At 57.3% G+C, this 17,053-nt stretch overlaps 1 protein-coding gene and 1 long non-coding RNA gene across 3 annotated transcripts in view; one reads left to right on the forward strand and one right to left on the reverse strand.

Moving 5' to 3' along the window:
- Window positions 1-500: 500 nt before the first annotated feature.
- LOC140686143 (uncharacterized) lies at window positions 501-4,551 on the reverse strand. 2 transcript variants are annotated; one of them, XR_012059711.1, is made up of 3 exons: window positions 4,439-4,535; window positions 2,262-2,413; window positions 501-1,722 (listed from the first exon to the last, which is right to left on the reverse strand). It is a non-coding gene; the product is annotated as an uncharacterized lncRNA (long non-coding RNA). The 2 variants fall into 2 exon arrangements; XR_012059721.1 differs by lacking the exon at window positions 2,262-2,413 and having other exon boundaries at window positions 4,439-4,551.
- Window positions 4,552-4,880: 329 nt separating this feature from the next.
- AGPAT3 (1-acylglycerol-3-phosphate O-acyltransferase 3) overlaps window positions 4,881-17,053 on the forward strand; it is a 77,767-nt gene continuing 65,594 nt past the window's right edge. The window contains exon 1 of the mRNA XM_072970011.1: window positions 4,881-5,028. The gene's annotated coding sequence lies outside the window, so the exon portion shown is untranslated. The remainder of the gene's footprint in view (window positions 5,029-17,053) is intronic.

The following is a 17,053-nucleotide window of genomic DNA, read 5'->3' on the forward strand; positions in this document are numbered from 1 at the left end:
GCTAACGCAGCGGTCTATTGCTTTCTGGAAGCGTCTCCTCAGACCCACCAAAAGCAGTGCTTGAAGGCTCCTTCCCCATTTCTCAGGAGGTGGGTGGCGTATTGGGCCTGTGAGGTCTGCTAGAGCTTTCCCACCTGCAGGAGAAACACCAAACCTGCATGGGTGAATTTTTAGGAAAAGCATGAACTTTTTCTTTTTTAACCCCAGAGAACAATTGGAAAAACAATTTGGTGCAAAGGAAAACGTGAACGATTTTGCTCGAGCGTGTGTGCGTCCGAGTTGGGGGGGGGGGCGCAAGCGGAGAGACCTGCCCTTGAGAGGCCCTGCCCATCCCTCTGTGAACAAGCCTGTCGAGGGCGGGGGCTCCCACCTTAGCAAGGAGGCTGCATCACCGTATGGAGCCGGACACCTGCAGCCTCGAGTCAGAGGACTGCGCATGTGCGCAGGACGCCACCTTTGTCTTGGCCTCACAATTAATCAATAAACAATCTACAACAAGAACAGAACAAAAATTTTACTGGAGCCAAACCGAGAACTACAGCCCGGGAGGGCCACTTGCGCAGAGGCAGGAAGCACGGCGTTCGGCAGTTTTGCACCTTGTCAGGACAGAGAACAAACATCAAACATGACAGGGGTATGTTCCTTCCAGGCTTCAGAAGAGACAGATCAGCACATACACAGCGAGTCAGGTGGCCTCGGCTTCCGGGGGGGGCCTGATCTCTGAAGGAGCACTAGTGTTTACCCCTGTCTTTGGAGTAGAAATCATCCACTTCCGAATAACGCTTTATTTTCTTTCATGGTTAAAGCAGATGTTTGATGCAAGATCCATCAAGTACTGGCCAAATCATGCAGAAGCTGGGGGCTTCCCCATACTCCAGTCTGTGAAAATTCCTTCCATCAGGCTGCAGACCTTGCAGGTGCCCTGGGCAAGTAGCATTTCTAAGTGAGGTGTGGTGGCCAGGTCCCTGGGTGGAGTGGGGCCTTTGGGCAGACCACACTGAGTGGGGTTGGGGTGCAAGGGGGTTGGGGCCATGGTAGCATCTGTGAAAGATAAAGGGAGGCAGGACTGGGCAGGCAAAGCCTCAGACCTCGATGCATCTGACTGACGCTCAGAGCAAAAATTGCCCCATAGGATGCTGGGCCATGGGCAGACATGTCCTGGTACCCAGCCTGCTCCAACTGGCTGGCACCTGGGGAGCCCCGATTGGGGCCTCTCTGCCCCTTGGCCTGCTTTCTGGCCCAGCTGCCCTGCTTCTGGTGCCCTGACTCTCCCGTGAGGCTCTGTACAAAGATGCTTCCTACAGTCCGTAGCTAATAGCTCCACGGCTCTCGCTGGAGCCAGCCCTGTGCTCAGGTCGCAGGTGCTCAGTCCCCCTTATAGGACAGCCACACACAGCAGCCACTGCCATCCGCACCTGGCCGACCACACTGCCCTCACGCTCTTCTGAGGTGCAGGATTCAAACCCAGGACTTCACCCCCGCAGGCATGGCTTCCCTGTGTGCAGGATGAGGTCTGTCCTGGGCTGGGCGCTGGCTTCACTGCTCTTGCGAACTTGACTTTGACCTGCAGGCTGGTCAGGCCAAGCTTCTCCCTGTGCCCCTGTATTGTATTCTCCACTGACACTCGAATGTCTGATGGACGGCAACAGTCTTGTCTGATTCTGCACCTGTAGGCCGAGCTCAGTTTCTCAGCGGCACCTCGAGGATGGGTCTCAGCGTGTCCTGGTAAGAAAAACCCTTTTGTGACTTTTGCCCTTGTAGAGCCTATGTTTAAAATACTGTGTATATTGAACATATTTAAAATAACGTGTCTTCTGAAATTCTGCACTTATCGTGGTTCCCTCCTACATGTTAAACAGGAACCTGCATCACTTACCCACTGGAGAGTGTGTTAATGTGCGGGAGTTAATATGTTTCCAGCAAAGTCATTATCTTTAGTGCTGGTAAATTTCTACATCTTGGGTAGATAGGAAGTTTTGCCTTAGACTTCTAAAAATGCCTGAAGTATCCCCAAGCCTTGTGCTCCCCGGCACACGCTTGGGGATCACGGAAGTGCAAGTGGGAGTCTCCTTGTTTTACGGAAAAGGAAACTAAGACCCCAGTGGGTCATGTCCTTGTTCAAGGTCAGAGGTTGGCTCTAAGCCTTGGCTCCCAGCTCCTCCAGGCAGTGGCAACAACCAGATGTCTGTGTCTTACTGCTCCAGGAGCCACCGGCCAGCTGGACGGGCCCCTCCTGGGATTCACGCCTGTACTCCATGCACCTGAGCAGGGCTTGACAGGCAAGTTCCCGGTGAGTGTCTCAGGGCTGGAAAGACCCCTCCTGGTCTTGGAAGTGGGCAGCTAGCTCCATCTTGGGGTCTCCTCTCGGGCTCTGGTTTACTTGTCTATGAAATGGGATGCCAGCAAGTACGTCCTGAGAATGAGAACCAACAATGAGCGGAGTGGAGTCCCTCTCCCAGGGCTGAGCAAACGCTCCTGGCAGGTACATAGACCCCACTTGCCTTTGGTTCATTCATGGCAGAAATCCCCTCACTCCCTCCCTGTGCCAAGTAGCACTGCAGGCAGGCTTGTCCGTTCCCCATTTTAATTCAGCAGGCTGGGACGTGAGTGTCTCTCCTCGCAAGGAAATGTCCTGCCTGGGGCGTGAGAGGCTCCAGCCCTGCAGCCGGGGTGGGTGGGCTGTACGTTGATGGTGGAAGTTACGGAGTTTGCTGTGCCTCGTTTCCCGCAAATGTAGAATGGGATGCCAATCATCTCTACCTCACGGCCTGTTTAGATAAGCAGCTGAAAGAACACACTCGTGTGACAGCCCTCAATAAATCTTAGCAGTGACCACATCTCCCGTCATCTTAGCACGTGGGCCCAGGAAGCAGTCAAGGGCTGCTGGGCTGGCTTCCAAGTTCCCTTTTTGTGTTTACTCTGTTCATATGTTCAGACCTGCTTTTCCAGAGCACGTTTCTGCTCAGCTGAGGTCTGAAGATCACAGATTTAAACCAAGTCTGGATTAGATTGCTGACACTTTATGCTGTTGAGACAAAGAGAGTACTTGGCACTGACGGGAAAGCTCAGTGACGAGGTGCGTTTTTATCAGTTTAAAAAAAGTAATTACAAAGTGAGTGCGTATTGATACACTTAGCACACAGTAGACGGTCCCCTTACCTTGCGCAGCCAACGAGAGTCTCATGTTTGTCCTTCCAGGACTTGCCTGGGTGTGGATGTGCAGATGTTGCTTTTAAATACAGAAAGAGGTTCATTGCATGCCCATGGCTCTGCAGCTTCTCTTTTTTTATTTTAACTTGAAAAATCTCAGAAATTATGTAATAGCACGCATAGGATTACTACAATAATTTTTTAATGTTTTAAAATAAAAAATATCATTAAGTGAATAGCCTAGTTTATTTAATGGGGTATCTGTTGGTTGTTTCGGGGTTTTTAGGGTAAGTACGTGCTGTGAGTCAGAACATCTGTGTCCATATCTGCAGGTGGCTATGGGAATTTGTCTGTAGGATTTACATGACTGCAGTGGCAGTGAAAAGTCCACGATCTTACAAATAGGGACTTTACACAAACATTGCAAACCATGTCTTCTTTTTCAAGGATAAGAGAATTGTGAGTAAAACAGGTGCAGGCATGTTTATTTTATTTTATTTTAGTCTAGGTGTTTTCTGAAATAATTTGAGGAGGCTTAAAACAAGGCACAGCAGAAAGTGACAGCACCTGGTATTTTAAATAGCTTTGGGATGAAACTCATCCAAGTGCCGGAGGTCCAGCTTGGACCTGAGGGCCTGAGCAGGCGCAGATCCCACGGAGGCAGGGAGCAGGCAGCAGAGCGGAGATGGCCCTCCGTCATCCTTAACAATCCAGTGGCAGGACAGCCCTCCCTGGCCGCTCCCCGGGTGCCTGATGGGCGATGCAGGCAGCCCTGTTCCGAGGCTCTGGTGACTCTCTTCCAGGAGGGGCAATGGTTACTGACCACAGGGTAGGGGTGGGGCTAGGAGGCCGGTTCAGGGCGACAATCCTCCCCTCAACCTCCGGGAACCCCCTCCCCCCAATTCGGGAGGCTTCCTCCAGGGTCAAGTAGGATACAATGTTGCCGGGTGCCAACTATAAATAAGTCAAAGGGCGGCGGGGTTGGGTCCTGATCCCGGCGCGGACCCGTGGCTCCCCAGGACACCCCTCACCGCTAGTCCCCATGACCCCCCAACCCCCGAGTAACCCCGGACAATAACACGAACTGGGGGAATCTCACGCCGGGGAACACCCCCAAGTGCCGGCAGTGGGGGCTCTGAAGAGATGAGGGCTCTGGGTGGTCCCCACTGCCCTCCCCCGCCGTGTGGCTCGCCGCCTCCATGCAGTGCCCCTGGCCCTACGTCCAGTGCCCCGTCTGTGTCCCCAGCCGGACCCCCTCCCTGCACCCCCAATCCCTCCTTAGACTCACCTAGCTGAGCCCGCACCCCACGTGCCTCTGGCTCCAAGCTCGCCGGGTTCTCCAGCCGCGTCCGCTACTGGACCCCAGCCAGGCCGCCCACCCCGGGTGTCCCCTTGTCCTCCTACCGCGTCCCCTGTCCCCTGGTGCCCCGTGTCCCCCACCCCCGCTGAACCGCTGTACCTCCCAGTCCCCCTGGCGTATCTCCCCCACGTGTTCCCCCCAACCTCCCCCCCGCGTGTGCCCCTAGCTGTTTCCCCTGCCGGACTCCCTGTCCGCTCGGCGTGTCCCCCTGTCGCCCCCCCGCGCGTCCCCCCGCGCGTCCCCCTGTCGCCCCCCCGCGTGTCCCCCGCGTGTCCCCGCCGCCCCGCGCGCCGGCGGAACTGTGGGATCGCCGCGCACAGGAAGTGGCGGGGCGGCGCGGCCGAGGGCGGAGGGCGGCGGGCCGGGCGGGGCGGGATGGGGGCCGGGGGCGGCGGGCGCCGCACTCGCTGAGGCCCGACGCAGGGCCGGGCGCGCCCAGGGCCGGAGCGCGGCGGCCGGAGCGGCCCGGAGGCGACGCCGGCGCCACGCGCGCGACGAGCAGGTGGCGGCGGCTGCAGGTGAGCGGCGGGGCCCTCGCGAGGTCGGCCCCCTCCCCTCCGCGCCGCCGGAGGTCGGGGACCCTCCCCGCTGCCCCGTCACCAACCCCACCGCGACCCGGGCCCCCGCCGCCGCAGTGGGCAGGCTGCGCTCCTCCTGCGGGAGGCCTGCGGGCGGACGGGGGCTGGGGTCCGCGGGCCCCGGGCTCCCTCCCGGCTTCCCCGGGGCCCCGTCCGGCCAGGCCCAGGCCTGGTCCCCGTCCCTGCCGGCCCGCCTGGGGCGCTGCAGCCGGGCGCGCTGGGCCCGGGCTGCGCGCGGCCGGGGCAGGGGCGCCCGGGAGGGGCGGGCGGGCCGCCGGGCGACCGGGCTGGGCGAGGGGCGACATCGCCGCCCCGCTCCCCAAGGGCTTTCGCAGGCCCTCTGCTCCCCGAGGACATACGCGCCCCTCGCCCGCCTTCGGGGCGCTGGGACCCAGGGCCCCGCGCGCCCCCGACCCTGCGCGCTGCGGCCACGGGCTAGTTTCACTTTTTGGTCAGCCCGGAGGGAGGGCTGCAGGCGGGACTGCAAGGGAGTGCGTGCCGACTCTCCAGATTTGACTTTGGCGTCTGGACCAAAGGCCGACTGTGGATCTCCACGGTTCCAGTCAGGTGATGGGGTCAGTCAATAACCTAGGAGCCCCTTAGGAGGAAAGCCACCTCCACCCCCAGGGCCGCCTGGAGGACCCGGGAACCTGGGATTCCAAGGGTCTCAGGAAAGGAGGGTGATGAGCCGTTGAAGCTACCTTGAAAAATTGTGCAGATTTCCTCCCTTCCTCCCTCCCTCCCCTCCTTCCCTCCGTTCAACTTTGAGAAGTTCAGTGAAATAGGGAAAATGCTTTTTATAAATGGCTTCCCAAACCTTTTTTTTTTTAAAGCACACTAAAAACAGTCTCCTTTAAGAGAATACTAGAGCAGTTAAGTCCGTTTTTGTAGGAAATATGATCTTATGAGAAGGGGAAATGAGGGCTGTTCCCCTTGAGGCAGACAGGAATGAGTGGTACCACCCATGTCAAGGGTGACAGTTGCCCAGAAAGCCAGACCCACCAGTGGTGGGGCTGGTGGGGGATGACAGTGTGCTGGTGAGAACACCTGCCTGGTTCTGAGGGACTAAACCAGGAAGTCCCCAAGTGCTTTAAGTTAGAGCTCTGCAGGGCCATGATACTCTTTTAGGGATTGCTAATCAGTGTTTTTTCCATTTAAAAACTTCCTAAGGGGTCTCAGTGAGATTCTGAACATTCTCTAATTTGATCATTTCCTGACTGCCACCTCCCCCTTTCTAGATAATCCTGACCCCGCCCCCCCTTCCCTCAAAGTGTAGGAGTTAGGCTGTTACAACTCACTTCTGTATCCTTTTCTCAGTCACTCAGGGCATCTTCTTGATTACATTGTTTTAAAAAAAGGAAGTTACATGTGACTGAGGTTCTTACACACCAGTGGTTGACATTCAGAATGTAGGGACATGTGATTGGCGGTCAGAACACACAGGGCCTCTTCTTGGCCTCGGAAGGGGCAGGTGCCTTAATGTTTTGAACCAGACTTCCCATGCACCCAGACTGGTTGTGCTGGCTGGAGGGTGCTGGTCACCCTACCCAAGTGGGACTCTGCCCAGACATCACTGCTCAGTGATCTGAGGCTTAGCAGCAGCCTGGGGAGTTCACAGGAGCAAGTCGGTGTCGTGGGATGGCAAGGAAGTTGGGGGAGGGCTCCTTGAGCTGCTTCCAGGGGCTACTGCTGCGCCCAGGCCAGCCTGCTGGTGTTCCTGTGCTGCACACCCGGCTGCGGGCCCGGCTTGGGAGGCAAACTAAGAGTCCGTGTTTCTTTCGGATGTTAGAAAATGCGCATCTGCCAGAGTGACCTGGTCTGCCCTCTTTTACCTCTGTTTCCGTGTTCACTGGCAGTGGGTCTCCGTACACAGGGTTAGTCCTGGACGTGGGTCACCTCGGATGATACTTCAACCTGGGAAAACACAGAGGTTAGTTACCTCCTGAAGGTTCGGTCACAAATCGGCATGGCCAGGATTTAAACTAAGATCCATGGACTCCCATCTTCTCCCCTCATCAGTCGGCTCAAACTCTGTAAACCTTTATTTATCTCTGGTCAAATCAAATGTTGAAATCCTTATAAACAGGGAACATGAGACATAGAAATTGTGTCTGAGAAGAGCCAAATTTACTGCGTTTTCCTGGGGGTGGGGGAGGTGGGGTTAACTTTTCCAATCATATTTGACCCCAAAGCACACAACTGCCATTGGCTCCAGCCGACCTGGCGTGGGAGACACAAGAAGGCGTTTACGGTGCTGGTTGGGGGCCCGGGCTCGCCGTCAGCAGCTAGTCTCTGTCTCAGTCAGAATCCACCTGTGGAAAAGCAGTGGCTTCTGCTCCCGTTTCTTCCTTCTCTTGGGCTTTGTCAAACACTCTTAATATTTTACCGTGCAAGTTGTGGCCGATTGATACGTAGAGAGCCAAGCATTGGATGCAACTGACCGCACCTGCCTGTTCCTTTTTAACTGATTTGTGCTATGTGACGTGAGACCTTCAGTTGCTCAGCCTTCTCACTGAGAAATTCACGTCACAGCGAGGTTAGACTGAATTTTGTAAAGCAATTGCTCAGAAATTCCGTCGAGTTTACTCTTGGTTAAGCAAGGCGTGCTCGGGGTTTTACATGAGTTGTTTCCCGTTGCAAAGTGAAATGGCTATGACTTCATCTGTTGTTCCTAAAACCGCTTTGTAATAATCTTAAAATTAATCCTACATTGCTGATTTCAAAATGTTGCATTTTAGGGGAACACCTTAGTGGTCCATCCTTGGACAGTGTCTCATTTAGTTATTTAGGAGAATTCACCATGTTTTGATTATCTTTGTGGAGCAAAGCTTGAGAAAACTGATGCACAGGTAATCTTGGGGCGGCATCAGTTTCTCTTTGGAGGTGGAGGAGCAGGTGCCTGGGGAAAGTTGGCCCAAGTTCCCACTGCAGGGCTGGAGTCTTTGACCCTGGACACGGGGCTTTAAATGGCCATGTCTTTTCCCAAGTGTAGCCAGAAGGTCACGGATAGGATACATTTTGGAGGTTAGTGCTACTAAGTTGAAAGAAACATGTCCTTCAGCAGTGACAGGCAGAATTCTCCTCCCGGCGGGAGTGCTTGGCGTCACTAGGAACTGGGCGCTCGTGGTGGGAGCTGCCTGCCAGCAGCCGGAGGCCTGTCCCCAGGCGGCCCGGGGAGGCCATGCATCATTGATGTGGCTCCTCTCAGTTCCTTTCTGAAAGAGGGTGGGGGATGGAATCGGTGATGGGAGGGACAGTGAGGAGTCCTAGAGCCCGCAGAACGCTGAGCAGGGAGAGCGGGGAGCTCCTCCACCCAGATCTGCTCTCAGGGCGCCTGTGAGCCTGAGGGTCACACAGCCGGGGGCTGGGCAGGAGGGGCCTGCATCCCGAAGCTGCAGGAACGCTGGCTCTTTCTCTTCATCCCGTCGTTTGCTGACCTGAAACTTTCTAAGTAGATGCTGACGTTAAACGTGTCCCTGCTTCAAGTTTTATGACAGCAGCTGCAACGACTGCATCTCTGTGGGGCGTTGCGTGTGCTCGTTACGTTGTCTACTTCTCAGAACAGCCCTGGAAGGATGGGTGCTGCCCTGTTACACAGGTGGAGAAACTGAGGTGGGAAAGCCATGAATCTCGATTTCGAATAGAGGTCTGATTGAATCCAAACCAGCTGAACACTCAGAAAGCCCAGTGCATGAACGTCTTCACCTTTAACAGAAGCTCGGTGACTGACTTCACGGAGCCTTCTCACTTGTAGAAGCCGGACTTGGTGACTGGGGTTCAGAAATCCCCCTGGGGTGCTGGGAACAGGTCCGTGCTGGCGCGATGGTGTCTGGGGAAGGCTGGGGGTAAACTCGGCGTAGGTAGGTTCGCCTGTGCCCGGCTTTTCATCTCAGACTTGGTGGGAGTGAAGGGAAGAGCTGTCTGTTGACTCTTGTGTTGGTTTGTTTTTTGTTTGTTTTGCAGGGGCGGTAATTAGGCTTATGTACTTATTTATCTTTAATGAAGGTGCTGGGGGTTGGACCCAGACCTGGCGCGTGCCGAGCGCACGCCCCGCAGCTGAGCTGCACCCTCCCCCAGCTACTGACTGTCAACATGGAGCACGCGCTGCTGTCGGGTTGTGCTTTTCCCGCAGAGATTTCTACGTAGGCCATGGTCCTACCTGGCTGGAGTGAGAGTGGCTGAACCAGGGAGCAGGTGTACCTTGTATTAGGAGGTCGCGCATAATCCTCGTGTTGAGAGAGAAATTAAACAATGGGTGTGCCTTGCAAAGAGTGGCTTGCCAGAGCGATTCTTGCCAAACGAAGACAAGAGGCAAGTTGGTGAATGAAGCTGACGTCAGTCCGGGTCACTCGGGAAGGAGGTGCCGAGGCGCGGGGTGCAGGGCGTGTGGGAGGCTTGCCGGGAGGGGCTGCGGAGGCACAGGAGGAGTTGGTCCGACCCCCCGGGCGAGGGGCCGCGGAGTGGGGAGGGCAGGAGGCTGGCCTTAGGCCTCAGAGGCAGCTCTGGGGAAGCCTCCTCCTGGGGTCCCCCTGCCAGGAGCCCCTGTCCCTCAGCTCCCCGCCCTCCCCGCCCCGGGTGAGGCCGGAGGGTGGCAAGGACATGCCCCCACGGCAGGTTCCCTCTTGTCAGGGGTCTGAGTGTGCAGGGTCCATGACGGCCTGAGACAGAGTTCAGTGGCTTGGAACCCACACCAGCAGAAGGACAGTAAATTAATCCCAAACCGCCAACAGTCCTGAGCCCGGGCAGCGCCCGGCTTAGTTTGAGGTCCTGGCGGGGCCGGTAGGTGTTACTTCAGCTTTCTGTGTGACGGGGTGAGCTAGCCCAACCACGGAGAGAGGCGGAGGGCTCCTGGGTGCCAGCAGAGACCGGGACACGGGCCTGTGTTCAGCTTCCCGAGCCCAGGCACTTCTCACGGGAACTGAAGTTCCAGAGCATTTGTGAGGAAAGCGTGGTCCGGGCTCCAGGCGAGCAGGGCATTTTCCGGGGCCCTGCTGCTTTGCACCTGACACTTCTTCCTTTTTTTTTTTTTTTTGAGGTAATTAGGGTTATTTATTTAATTATTATTATTTTTTTAATGAACATACCGGGGATTGAACCCAGGACCTGCTGCATGCTAAGCACACACTCAACCACTTGAGCTGTACCCACCATCTTTAAATTTTAATGGGTATTAATGTTTTGGGTATAAATATTTCTTTTTTGGTAAACAAAAGCTATGTGTGAAAGTTGTAAACGCAGATCCGACAGGTGCCAGGCAGGGGTGGCCGTGTGAACATGAGTGATGCCCGAGTGCCTCTTCTTTCGGGTAGGGCGTGCCTGACCCCCACCTCTGACCCCCAGCCGACATGCCAGGCGGGGAGGGGAGCAGAGTCACTAGGTCTTTGGTCTGCCGAGGCAAGTCAGAAATCTGGATCTTTATATGCAGTTACTTATCTTTAACAAACTGTGCAGGCAAATGAAAAATGTTCCTGCCTGGATTTAAAGCCTGTGGGCTACTATCTTTACAATTTCTGGTCTAAAATGCTTATTTAATTTTCGAAATAAAGTGAGCCAATTAAATGAGGACAAATTGGGCACTTTCAAAATGTGTGGGAAAAGCAAAGAACAGAAACCCAAGACTCTGTGTACAGATGAAAACTGATGCAGCCGTCGTTCGCGTCTGAAGCATGGCTGCTGGGAGCAGGGTGGGTCCGTGGAGCCGGCGGAGGGGAAGGGCAGGCAGAACCCAGAGCAACGTCCGTCGGGGAATGCAGGAGCTCCTGGGTCTCCGTGTACAGGTCGGAGGCCCTAAGAGCCACGTGAGGACGGAATCTGCAAAAAGTAATGTTTACCAAATGCACCCGTACACTTACCAGAAGGCAGGTGGAACGTTCTGCGTCCACCCTCCCGGTTCACCAGTAGAGCCGTGCGGCCCTCGGGTGTGCTCGGAGTGGACTGCTGGGCGGGGAGGTCAGGTGGGTTAGAATTTACACGGTGATCCTGGGCTGTTTCCCAGAACGATGGCCCCGGACTACACAGCCACTCCTAGTGTGTAAGTGGACCCACATGCTCTTCAGCACATGGTGTCGGCAATAATTTTTGTGAATAGAATGGATGCAAAATATGTGACCGTGGCCTTGCGCCACACTCCTGCCCAGTGCAGCCGGGCAGCTCCCGTGTTCACTTAGATGCGTGCCCTCCTCCGCGTGCTCCTTCGCCCCCTCTGGCTGGGCGGGAGCCCTGTCTCACGTGTCCTCTGTAGTTCTAGGCACCGTGCCTTCTTACACATTTAGGTTGGACTCCTTTGTCGTAACGCGTGCATTGGGCGCCTTTCCTAGCCACGTCTTGTCTTTTTACTTTACTTAATTTTGACAAATAGAAATTCTTAATTTACGGGTAATGCCATAAAATAATGTGGGGACAGAGGCCCCTACTTGCCACCACACAGAGTCCACTCCTGGGGGACTCAGGGCTTCAGTGTGGAAAGCAAACCACACAGCTTCTGGAAGAAAACACAGAATGCGCCGGCGAGCCCAGGGCGGGAGGGGCCCCTTAGCGACACTCAAAAGAGGCGTTGCCCGTAAAAGGAGTCCTGCCTCCTGTCCTCAGCGAGTCGGCCCTCCTTCCCTGCCGGCCCCAGATGCCACTGCAGCCACGGGCCCAGTCCCCTCCATTCGGCCCCCTGTCCCGCCGGGCGCCCCCCACCCCCCGCTGCTTCTTGCCTTTTGCCTTTCTGTGTACGTGTTAAAACGGTTTGTCACGTTCATGGAAAACTTTGTCAGGATTTGGAATGAAGTTGTACGGATCCTGTGGACCCGCTGAGGGGAGCTCTCATCTTTACGGCTGAAGTCCTCCTGCTGTGAACGTGCGCCTGTCTCCGTCAGTGCAGGTCTTAGACGGCGTCCGACGAGGCTCCGTGTGCCCTGTTCCACAGGCCGCCCCGCACTCCGCGGGCACGTTTATTCCCAGCTGTCCTTAGTATTTTTGTTGCTTGCTTAAGTGGTATTTAAATTTCTTATTTTTTATTTTAAAATGTCTGTGATTCTCGGTGCTGAACAGAAATGCAGTTGATTTGGGGAATCGGTTTGACAGCTGGCCACCTTGCCAGTCCCTGTTTCTGAAACTCTGTTTGTAGGTTTGGGGGATTTTCTTTGCGGACATCCCTTTCATCTGGGAATGGTGGCGGCTTCGCTTCTTCCTCCCGCCTGTAACGGTGCCCTCCTGCTTTCCTGCCCGGGCCGGGGCCGTCAGGGCCGTGCCAGGTGGAAGTGTGGTGAGGCGTTCCTGTCTTGCTCCTGGTTTTCGGGAGATGCTGTTCAGCCGTCCCGTGTTGGTACAGACACCGAGGCTGCCCGGCTCTGAAGCCTCCGCCTTCCCCTGGGAACAGGGGAGCAAACAAACAGAGAAGATAGAGATGAAGGGCTGAAAGACTTACCTTCACCGGCCACGGGGGAGATGCAGAAATAAGAGCACAGTGAGAGGCCGGCCGGCCTGTGAGGGCACAGGGGGCGCGGCCACGATGCAGAGGTTGCCGGGGCCCCGGGGGTGCTCAGACGTGCGCAAGCAGGGTGCTGGTGTGAGTGTGAACGCGTGTGCGTTAGACTTGCCGGCCGTGTCTGCAAAGGACTTTCACATCTGGGTGCCCCTCGTGTGTGCTCCCCCGGACGTCTGGGCGCCCCCGGGCTGGGCAGAACGCCCACAGCAGCACACCTAACAATGGCAGACCCTGCAAACGCTCCAGACAAAATGGAGAAATAGCTCACACAGTGGGAAGTGGCTCCGACCCCAGGAGAATGTGCGTGAATCCAGCCTGTGGGCTGGGCAGGGAGTGTGGCCCTGGGTGCTCGCCCTGGGTTCTGTTCACGTGGCCAGGCGGCTGTGCCTCTGGCGTCCCGGGTGCGGCTGTCAGCAGGCTGGGCGGCTGGGTGGGGGCGCTGGGCTTGTAGGGGCACTGGAAACGTTTCCTCTCTCCATCCAGGTGTTGGTGACACGGGTGTGTCTGAGGGGGTGGATGTGTAGGCTGACCTTGACCCGGGCGGGGCCACAGGGGCCTCTCCTGGCAAATACGGGAGGCCCAGGTTCAGCCTCCCGAGGGGCCGAGAGATGGCCACCTTCAAGGAGAGAAAAGCAGGTGGCCGGCGACTCTGCGGGAGAGCAACCAGTGCCCGTTAGACACGAGAGGGACTCAGGAAAGAAAGTGGGCCACAGACCGTGTCCCTACGCTGGCCTTCTGGGGCGCATGGAGCTCAGGGGCCGCGTCTGTAGAGGCCCTTCTGGGAGGCGTCTGAAGGAAGGCTGCCGCCCGCTGCACAATGACAGGAGAGTCGGGGCCGGTTACCCCCAGGTGGGGTCAGCTGGGCGGTGACAAGCACTGTCCCAAGAGACGGCTGGTGTGAGAGTGGAGGGACTGGAGGGAGGTGGAGAGAGGAGGGCCCGTCGCCAGGTTCTGTGCCTGGGGACCAAAGTAGACAGACCCTGCATGGCAGTTGGTGTGTTTCGGAGTGAACTGGGGAGCCCTAACGTTGTCCGCACAGCTGGGAAGAAAGGGGAGGGGCTGTCGTTCCTCAAACCCAGCCATTCCACATCCCTGGGCTGGGCACGCTCTGCCCAGGAGGCTCTGGAGGAGGGGCGGGGGGCTTCACGGCTACGCGGCCCCAGGGCTTCTGTCCTTGGGCCGAGCAGCCTCACGCCTGGGGCCCTTTACAGGTGTGAGGCGACCTAGGCAGGGCCGTGCGTCTCAGCGCTGGTGACTCGGGGGCCTGTCTGGGGGCCCTGGCCGGAGGAGCAGGAGGTGCCCACAGACCTGGACGCTGTGCACCTTGAGGATGAGGCCGCCCTCCTGCCTACAGGGGACCCAGGGCAGAGGGCAGGGCTTGGAGCCCTGTGTGTGGAATGGGGGAGAGGTGAGACCACCCCTGGGGGAGACCCAGGGGATAAGCGGTCACTTCTCCCAAGGGCTGGGACGGCGCAGCAGGGCGGGGTCACAGCGTGTTGATGCGTCTTGGATTGAGTTACCCGTTTAAACCCGTGATGTTTACCAGAAAGAGAACGCTTAGTTTTCTGTAGATCCCCCTTTCAGCTCGAGAAGGTTCCCTGGTTTCTATGCATGTTTTACTGAAAAAGGTGTTGTATCAAAGACAAGCTGACACATAAGATTTTCTCCCTTTAATGGTTAGTTCGTGAGGCCCTGAGCAGGTTTCCTTGCTCCTCTGGAGCCGGCCCGTCGTGACTGTGACGCATCGCTGTTTGTTGCATCGCTGTGTCAGGTTTGCCAGTACTTTGCTTAGCATTTTTCGCGCCTGTGTCCAGAAGCGCACGCGCCTTACAGTTGTCCGTCACTGTGCTGTCCCCGTCTGGGTTTAGTGCTGGCCCGCGCTGGTCTCGCCGCGAGGGGACGGCGCTGCCACCTTCGCTGTTGTCCAAGGAGCACGTGTGAGACTGAGGTTGTGTGTTCCTTCCGTAGCTTCTTGGTCTGGGCCTGGCTTTCATGCAGATAGATTTTCACGTCCTGATCGATCACGTTAATGGTTGCAGGTCTGTTCAGCTTTTCCAATCCTTTTTGCGTAAGATTTGGTATTATTTTTCTAGTGGTGATATGCCTTGGTTATCTGTTGCTGTGTAACAAGTGACCTCCACACTTGCTGGCTTTAGACAACAACAGCCACCAGCTCTCGCGTCTGTGGTCCAGGAACCCAGCAGCCCCGCAGTGTGCCCCGGCTCGGGGCCCCTCACGGGCTGGGACGGAGGCGCTGCCCGGGGCTGTGGCCTTATCTGAAGGCTCAGCAGGGCAGGGTCCCTCTTCAAGTTCACTCATGGGGTTGTTGTCAGGACTCAGGTCCTTGCCAGTGGGTGTCCGGAGGGTCCCCCAGCCTGGCGACTTGTCCGTCAGAGTGAGGTGGTGGGGAGAGAGCCGGGAGGGGAGAGGGGAGCAAGCTTGCCAGCAAGACCAGGACCAAGAGCTTGTAAACCTCGTCTCAGGGGCAGCCCCCCTGCTTTTGTGGTACTTTTTGTTGGGAGCCAGTGACCAGGTCTAGCCCCACCTCAAGGGTGCAGGTCTCACAAGGATGTGACCCGTGGGGCCATCCGAGAGCTCTCCGCCCCGTGTCCATGTCAGTAAAGCTGTCAGTGCCTTGCTACAAAGGTCATAATCTTCTCCCAGTTTTTAGATCTCCGCTGCAGCTGACATCAAGCTCGCCTTCCACTCCTGATCTTGGTTTTGCTTTTCTTTTCTGTTGATTCATCTCGGCAGAGCTTCATGGGCTCATTGCTGTGCACGCAGAGCTTCGTAGATCCGCCCCTCATACTTTTGTTTCCTGTGTCATTAACTTTTCCTTTCGTTGTCAGCGTTTCTTTCCACGCTTCTTGGGTTTTTTTCTGGTGTTCTCTTTATAGGTTATTGAGCTGAAAGTGTAACTTTTTTTTTACTTTTTCTAAGCATAATTTCTTAATTTTCAGACTTCCCTTCTATCATAAGCATTTAAGGCTGCAGAGTTCCTTCCTGATCTCCATCCTGCCGACCTGTGCTTTGTGCATCTTGGTGTGCGGTAATGACGCCGTTCAGTCCCGAGGATTTAAAAGCTTGTTGTTCCTCTCCTGCGCCCGCCAAGTCCTCATGCCTGTGATTCTGTTCCCATCGGATTCACCCCCTGCCGTGTGTCCAGGTTGCGTCTCAGTAGCCCCCGACCTGTCCCTGTCACTCCCCTGCCCCAGGCCCCGTGGTGATGCCTGCTGAGGCCACCTCCTCTTCCTTAGTGCCCGCTACACCGGCCTCGGGTTCTCCACTGCGTCGCGCTGCACCTCGGACCTTGGCCTGGGGAGTTCGTGCTCGACCTGCAGCCTGCTGTCACGAGGCCGGAGGCCTCCCCCACCGCGAGTCCGGGCCGGGAGGCACGCGCGCCCCGTACGATCACACGAGCACACATGCACGCACACCGCACACGTGTGGACCACGTCTGCGGACCTTCTTCACGGCCCACTTCCATCGGTCCCACCGCACAGCTGACCCTCGCCCCAGCCCCAGCCCCGCCCCGAGCGCTGCCCTGCCTCCCTGTGTGGACTGAGGCTGCCTCCCTGCCCGGGAGCCGGTGAGGGCGAGGCCTGCCTGTGGCCGCTGGGCGCAGGCCCAGCTCACCGGGGGCTTGACCGGCACGTGGCTGACTCTCCCCGGGACAAGACCGCGCCTGCGCCCCCACCAGGAGCGACTGAAAGAACACCCCGCTCTGGGTGCCTAACAGTTTCCTCGTTTCTGCTTCACTTTCCAGTTCTGGGATGTAACGTGCTGCGAGTGTGTGAAATTCACAGGCACCTAACCGATGCTGGCCCCCGGCTGTGAGGCCAGCGGCGCCAGTGGGTGGTGGTGGCTGGCCTTTCCTCTGTGAGGGTGTGGGAGGGACCACCGGGGGCGTCTCCCCCAGGAGTTAGCGAGGGTCAGAAAGCATCACGTGGGAAGGGGCTTCGTAAGGCGGGGGCGCTGCTCGTGGGGTGAGGGGCCAGGCCTGGGGGCTGCCCAGGGGTGACGGCTCAGAGGGCGAGCAGGAACAGACACGGGCTGAGCTCTGCGCTGCTCGTCCCCAAACTGGCCGCCGTGTCCTCGGGCAGCTGACAAGGGTCCCAGCCGCCTCTCCTCTGATGCCTCCCCTCGGGTGCAGAGCAGACGGTGGTGGGTTCTGTCCACCCGTGTCACTCTCTGTTCTGCAGAAGCACGTGGCAGGGGACTCGGCCGTGTCCAGCCGTGTCCGGGAGAGGCGGGCTTCCCCTGCCGGGCCACGCTGGGTGCCTGGCTGTCCTCATGGTCAGTGCGGGCCGGGGCCGGCTTCACGCTCCCTTGCTGCTGAATCATCTCCTGGCTCAGCACTTCTGGGAAAAGCTCTCTTCCCCGGAACTGCCGGCCCGAGGGCAGCAGAGCCGTTGGCCTGAGCTCCCGGGGAGGCACCTGCAGGGCCGTGGAGCGGGAGCAGGGCCGGCGCCCGGTCCATCTGTCCCTCGG

The sequence above is a fragment of the Vicugna pacos genome, chromosome 1 (genome assembly GCF_048564905.1).
Source record: "Vicugna pacos chromosome 1, VicPac4, whole genome shotgun sequence".
NCBI classification, from domain to species: Eukaryota; Metazoa; Chordata; class Mammalia; order Artiodactyla; family Camelidae; genus Vicugna; species Vicugna pacos.